Source organism: Chenopodium album, chromosome 8, assembly GCF_948465745.1.
Source record: "Chenopodium album chromosome 8, dcCheAlbu1.1, whole genome shotgun sequence".
Lineage (NCBI taxonomy): Eukaryota > Viridiplantae > Streptophyta > Magnoliopsida > Caryophyllales > Amaranthaceae > Chenopodium > Chenopodium album.
The window spans coordinates 45,519,371-45,525,624 of NC_137841.1; the positions used below are offsets into that span (position 1 = coordinate 45,519,371).

Below are 6,254 nucleotides of genomic sequence, written 5' to 3' on the forward strand. Positions count from 1 at the left end.
TTTCCTTAAATTCCCGCATATTATACATGGATGCACATCCATGTTACCATTCTCAAGCCACGACACTTCTTGCCTCGTGCTTATAAATAGCTTCCTTGCTAAGGATCTAATCCTTGTTAAGGTTTGTGCTTGCAACATCAAAACTCAAATTATATTTGTTTCCATGTGTCAAGAACTCATCCCACTACTTATCTAAGTTCTTTGGATGTTCTTGACTATAATCTAATGATCTAATACTTAGATTAATGTCGATTGGTATTATATACGTACTTCACATGCTCTAAGCATTTAAGTCATCTGACGATTCCATATCATAGCTTTACATGATGGATTTAATTCTAGAACTATTCTCAATTTTATTCCATCCATGTAACATTTCACCACTACAAAAAGAGTGATTTTTGGACGCAATTGGTTCGACGCTGTTGAAGGGGCGTCAGTCTATAATTTTTGGTTCCATCTTTTTGCGACGCTTTTAGTAGTCGAAAATTTTCTCGACACTTAAAAGCGTCGAGAAACTCACGTGCTATGCACGTGAGTAAGGTTGCCCGCAATTTTGAATTTTTTTAATGAAATAATTAGCGGTTCGTGTTTTTTCACCCTCAGCTCAGTCGAATTAGGTTCCCAATTAAACGTCTTCAAAAAAAAAAAAAAAAAAAAAAAAGGTTCCCAATTAAACTGCCCATATTCTATTTTGCTCTCCTCCAAACTTGGACTCCATCATCACTTTCATCAGCGACAAAAAAAAATCTCAAATTTCAGGTTAATTTCTGGGTTTTGCTTGCTAAATTTCAAGGAATTTGGGGTTTTGTGGCTCGTCACTTTCATAAATTTGAGGTATTAATTTACAATTTGCTAAACAATATTGTTGCTAGGTATATATCTCTATCGTTTTTGGCATATAATATATCACAATTCTCTAAATTTTCGTTAAAATTGGGAATTATTTGTTTGCATGTCTTCGATTTTGCGTTGGTGAAGAACAAGAATCGATCTCTTATTGCGAGGTAATTTTTTGCCCTTAATTAGATAAATTAATTTATTTTTATGTTGTTTTTTTTCGTGAATTCTGTTTTAAAATCCAATTTTTCATGTTTTTTTTTTTTTTGGTTTTTGTTTTGATTTTTATGGCGTTTTAGGGTTTTAGTTTGGAATGTTATGGGTTTTTTATATGAATATTATAGGCTTTGAATTTTCTGGTTTTTGATATGAATTTTGTAGGCTTTAAATTTTATGGGTTTTTGATATATATGAATTTTCTGGTTTTTGATATGAAATTTGTAGGCTTTGAATTTTATGGGTTTTTGATATGAATTTTATGGGTTTTTGATATGAATTTTCTTGTTTTTCTATGGTGATTTTGTGGCTGATGATTGCATTCTGTCCTCACATGCTCTACTCTTAGAAGCAATACTCATTCCCTTATAAATCATTAGACAACACCCCCAATACTCACGGCCTACTGCTGATGAATCAAGTCTTGTTGTTAAGAATGTATCAGTTTTTTTGTTTGTTATTATGATATGTACGTATAGAGCCAAGGCAGCAGTGTGAACAGGATGCGATCCTAGGTTTGGGAACTGTTGATGAATCAAGTCTTGTTGTTAAGAATGTACGTATTGTTGTTTTCTTTTGAGGTGTGGGAGCCATAACAGGTAATCTCATATAAATAATATACTCTATATATAAGAGGAGGACAGTGAGATTGATTTTGGGACAGTGAATTTGGTCTAATATTGGGCTTTATCTCAGAGATGAAATCAAACTTTATGATTTCCCCCTTAAATATGCTATATTGGAAGTTGAAACACAGTAGTTTTTACATGGACCGTATCTAGCAATATCCTTTGTCTTTAGTTTCCCCAATTCCATTTTTTCCACCTAATGTGGTTCATATTGTTCTTTTTTCCTTTTCCTCTCAGCTTCCCCATCTGGGTGCTCAGTTATTTAAGATTTGATCACTTTGTTTTTCTTCTATCATATTTTGATATTCTCAGTTTATTCGTTATTGTATTGTAGGAAAAATAGAGTTTGACTCGTTGCTTTTCCCTTCTTACACATGCATATTGCATGATGTTTGGGAATCATTATAGTCTTTACAAGGACCCCTTCAATTCCTTACCCCATGAATTTTGTTACTTTCAGTGCCAATCTCTGCATTGTGCATATTTTGTCTAGCTGGACAATTTACACTCGGGTATCACATCTTGCTCAAAGGATATACACCTTTTTCTTTGTGAGTGACGAAGTAGAATTAAGATTTGATAAAAGATATGTACACAGGATCCATGACACTCCATCAGTAAAACAATGTGGCAGCAATGGGCACATGCCCATAGATCATCCAAAACTGCTTTAATTTTATGATATTCAGGATTCTTTGTTATGGATGACTTATTTGTCTGTATAAAAGAAATGAAGTATCTGAATAGATTTATAATTTAGATAGTGAATGAAAGTAGCTAATTTCTGTGTGTTCTGCCTAATTTTTTAATCATGATAGAACTAAATGTATAGCTGAGTTTACTGTTATTTGGTACTTGTGGCTTTTCATTAAATGTGAGGCTTTCATTTATCTTCTTGAAAGATCTCTTGATGTATAGATATTGCAACTTTTTCACTTTTGACATCAAACATTTCTATTCAACCTCATATCGCGGTTATATAGAAGAAAATATATACTACGTAGTTACGTGGGGTCTTGTTGATTTGTCTTGGTATACACTTTCATTTTCTTTTAGGAGGGTAAAAATAATTCCAACAAATAGACACGTTGATAAGGATACCAATCTGAAACACTAATGTTGGCTACAATCTGATCACTACTTCCTTCCCTAGCCTAGTTCTCTGTCATTGCTTATATTTTTTTAGCTCTTATTTTGGATCAAGAATCTTAAATATTGACAATTGCTCGGTGATGACAATTTCCTCTTAGTGGTAAAAGTAAGCAATGTATGAATTTACATAATTGACATAAATTTATGTGCAGAAAGCTTACTTCTAAGGTGGAACATTGTTAAATAACTTGTCATAAATGATTTGCATAATATTTAAACAACTCTATGATGTTTGGAGGGAAGCATGAGGCTAAAATTTTTCTTTATAAACAGATTTTTCCTTTGATGTTGCTGCAGCTGTAGATTTCTGGTTGAGAGTTACATTTCGCTTGTGGTTTTAGACAAGCCAAAGTTTATTAAGGTAGGTGCAGTTCGTCAAGGGAATGCATCTCCGGGTCTTCTAGACAAAGCATCTGAATTCTTAGGAAAGGAAAAACATCAGGTAACAAAGTCACATTTCTCTTTATGACTGAAATCAGAGCTGAAATCCATAACTGAATTCAGATCTGAAGTTTAGAGCTAAAAATCAGATCTGAAGTTCAGAAATGGAAATCAGAACTTCAATCCAAAAATGCTTGTGTGTGTGTGTGTGAAATTCAAAGCTTGTGTGTGTGTGTGAAAGTTAGAGCTTGTGTGAATGCTTGCTTGTGATGTGTGTGTGTGTGTGTGTGTGTGTGTGTGTGAGTGTGCCCTGCTCCCCTGCTACTGCTTGTCTACCCTGCTCCCCTGCTACTTGCTGTATTGTGTAGTAACTTGTTGTATTGTGTATTGTAACTTGCTGTTTACTATATATTCTTAACAATTTCAGAACTGAAATCCAGAACTAAAAAACTCTTAAACTTTTCAAATCCTTTATTGTGTGGATTACCTACTGTGATGTGCTATTTCTTAATATGATAAATGAAAAGGAAAAGTGGATTACAAGCTGATTATTTAATGCAGATATGCTGGTTTATTATTTGATTGTGATTACCTACTGTGATGTGCTATTTCTTGACTATCTAGTTGCCTACTTAAATTGATTTAGTCTGCATGCCTACTTAGAACTAATATTTTTATTCACAATTAGGAATATATGTGATGATCACTTGTTTGTTTTTTTCTCTATTGGAAGAGTTGGAGATGATTTATCATTTGCCATGTACTCCGGATATAATACAGAAATAGCATAATTAAAAACATTATATTAAATTATACAAACTATATCTAAGCTGGTGCAGGCACAATTTTTAATAATATCCTATATGCAAATTTCTTGTGAACATAATATATAATTATAATATCTATTGTGAAAATTTTCTGTACAAAAGCTTTATTATACGTAGTACAAAATTTAATTACTAAATAAACTTTATTAAGGTTGTAGTGGAACTTCCTTGACAAAGATCAAGTCAGTCAAAATTTTCCTAATCAAATAGTTTCATGTGTTGGTTGTGTCTTTTCTTTTTGCATCTGGTAAAAGGGTATGACAACGAAAATTATGAATCTTTAGTGATTTGAGATATAATGAAGTGATGTGTTGTATCTTTATCTGCTGAGTTGATCTGTACTTAATCTCAGGAACTTCGAAGAGAATCCATTGAGTCTCCATTTCTAAATCTGATCCATTAGTTCCCACCCATTGGGAACACCACCATGCTTTGAACCTAAATATGCTAAGAAAATTTTTATTATGTAGAAGATGAGGCTTCATTTAGCCATCTATTGACTTGGTTAATTGGGATAACAAAACCTGTAGTGCTCTGTATAATCATGCTACCAACTACAACATCAACTTTGATTATATATGCTCATTTGCATTGTGCTGTGTATTATGTAGTGTGCTCTTGCATGATGACCATTGAAAGAATAATATTTTAAAGTTTCTGTTACACCACTCTTCTTTCTCCTTTTACTAATTTTATAATAGAAATCCGGGTTGAGTGGTTTTTATCCTTCTTTCTCATTCATTGCATATTCTTCAACGTTCACTAATCCTGATTTGAAACATCAGATGCCTATACATTTACTTCACCCTTCAATTATAATATCAATGAATCACTGAATATGTAATCATTTTCCCTTGCAAGAATCAGAAATGCTTGTCCATTGCTTTCTGTTCCATCTGGGAAAATTAGTTCTGCTGAAAGTCCCATCTTGCTTGCGAGATAGTGAAACTAGAGATCTTTGGTTGATCATGCGCTGTCCTGTCCACAGATAAGCCAATTTATCACTTATTGGGGGGGGGGGGTTAGAAGAGTCTTCATTAAAAATAGTTGTTCTTGTAGAAGCAAAATTTTTATTATGTCCACTTTTTTTACTCAGACAGGAGCAAGAATCTAGGACTAAACAATAGCGCCAAAGTTAATTAGAAAAAAGACTGGTTATTATTACCAGTAACAAAACCTAGGTTTGAAACTTTGAAGTGATGCCATGCTTTTCACATATAGAGAAATGCAGAGTATTAGTTTTTGTTCATTTGTTTTTTAGACATTATGTTTGATGCCATGCTGTAATACCTAATATGTGAAAAGCTCTTTGCTGCTGCAAAATTCAGGCTGATAGGAGATGATTAGTTGATATAGCAGAAACAGTTCCTACTTTTACATTACTTGTGGAAAATTGTTGATACCCAATATAATTCTTTATTTTGTTAGCAATTGGAATAGTTTTGGACTGAGAAAGTGATGTGTGTGTGTGTGTGTATAAGCCAATATAATTTTGAGCTTGTGTGTGTGTGTGTGTGTGTGTGTGTATAAGGCTATATTGTGTAATGTACTAATTTATACTTTGTTTTTTTTTTTTTTTTTTTAAAGATTGGAAAAGGCAATGTAGGAGCAACAAGAGAATAGGTCGGGACACTTGAGCATCATAACAAGCGACTATATTGTCTATAATACCATCATCTATCTATTTTGGTTTTTAGTCTTATTTATATTAGTGATGTATTTATTTAGGGACAAGCTACTATAATATGCGACTTTTTTTTTATTTTAGTTAATTGTGTTGATGTTTTCTTTTATTTATAAATTTGGTAATTGTTAGCAACATACTCTTATTATTGTTGATTAATTATTGTTTTTTTTAATCTGATCGATCTTGTTATATTGAATATTTTTTTATTTTAATTTTAATGTTATTAATTTAATTTATGATAAATTTAAATAACTATAATGTATGTATGATGGTAATCATTTAATAAAAGGAAAAAAAAGAAAAAAAAAAGCTTAAAAAATAAATCTAGACGCTTTTTAATGTCTACATAATTGCACATTTTCAAATTTCAAAGACTTTCCTGCCATAGCATAGGCTGACACGAATAAACGCAAGACAACAAAAAGCGTCGCAAAATTTGATTATGTGGACAGGAAAAAGCGTCGCTAAAAAACTACATACATTTGGGATAATGCGCGAAATACGTAATTTTGGACGCTTCGT

The 6,254-nt window shown here is 32.4% G+C and overlaps 1 long non-coding RNA gene across 1 annotated transcript; it reads left to right on the forward strand.

Annotated features, from left to right (window-relative positions):
* Positions 1-552: 552 nt before the first annotated feature.
* Positions 553-5,902, forward strand: LOC145556084 (uncharacterized). The gene is made up of 3 exons (XR_014091730.1): positions 553-837; positions 982-1,007; positions 5,633-5,902. It is a non-coding gene; the product is annotated as an uncharacterized LOC145556084 (long non-coding RNA).
* The last annotated feature ends 352 nt before the right edge of the window (positions 5,903-6,254 follow it).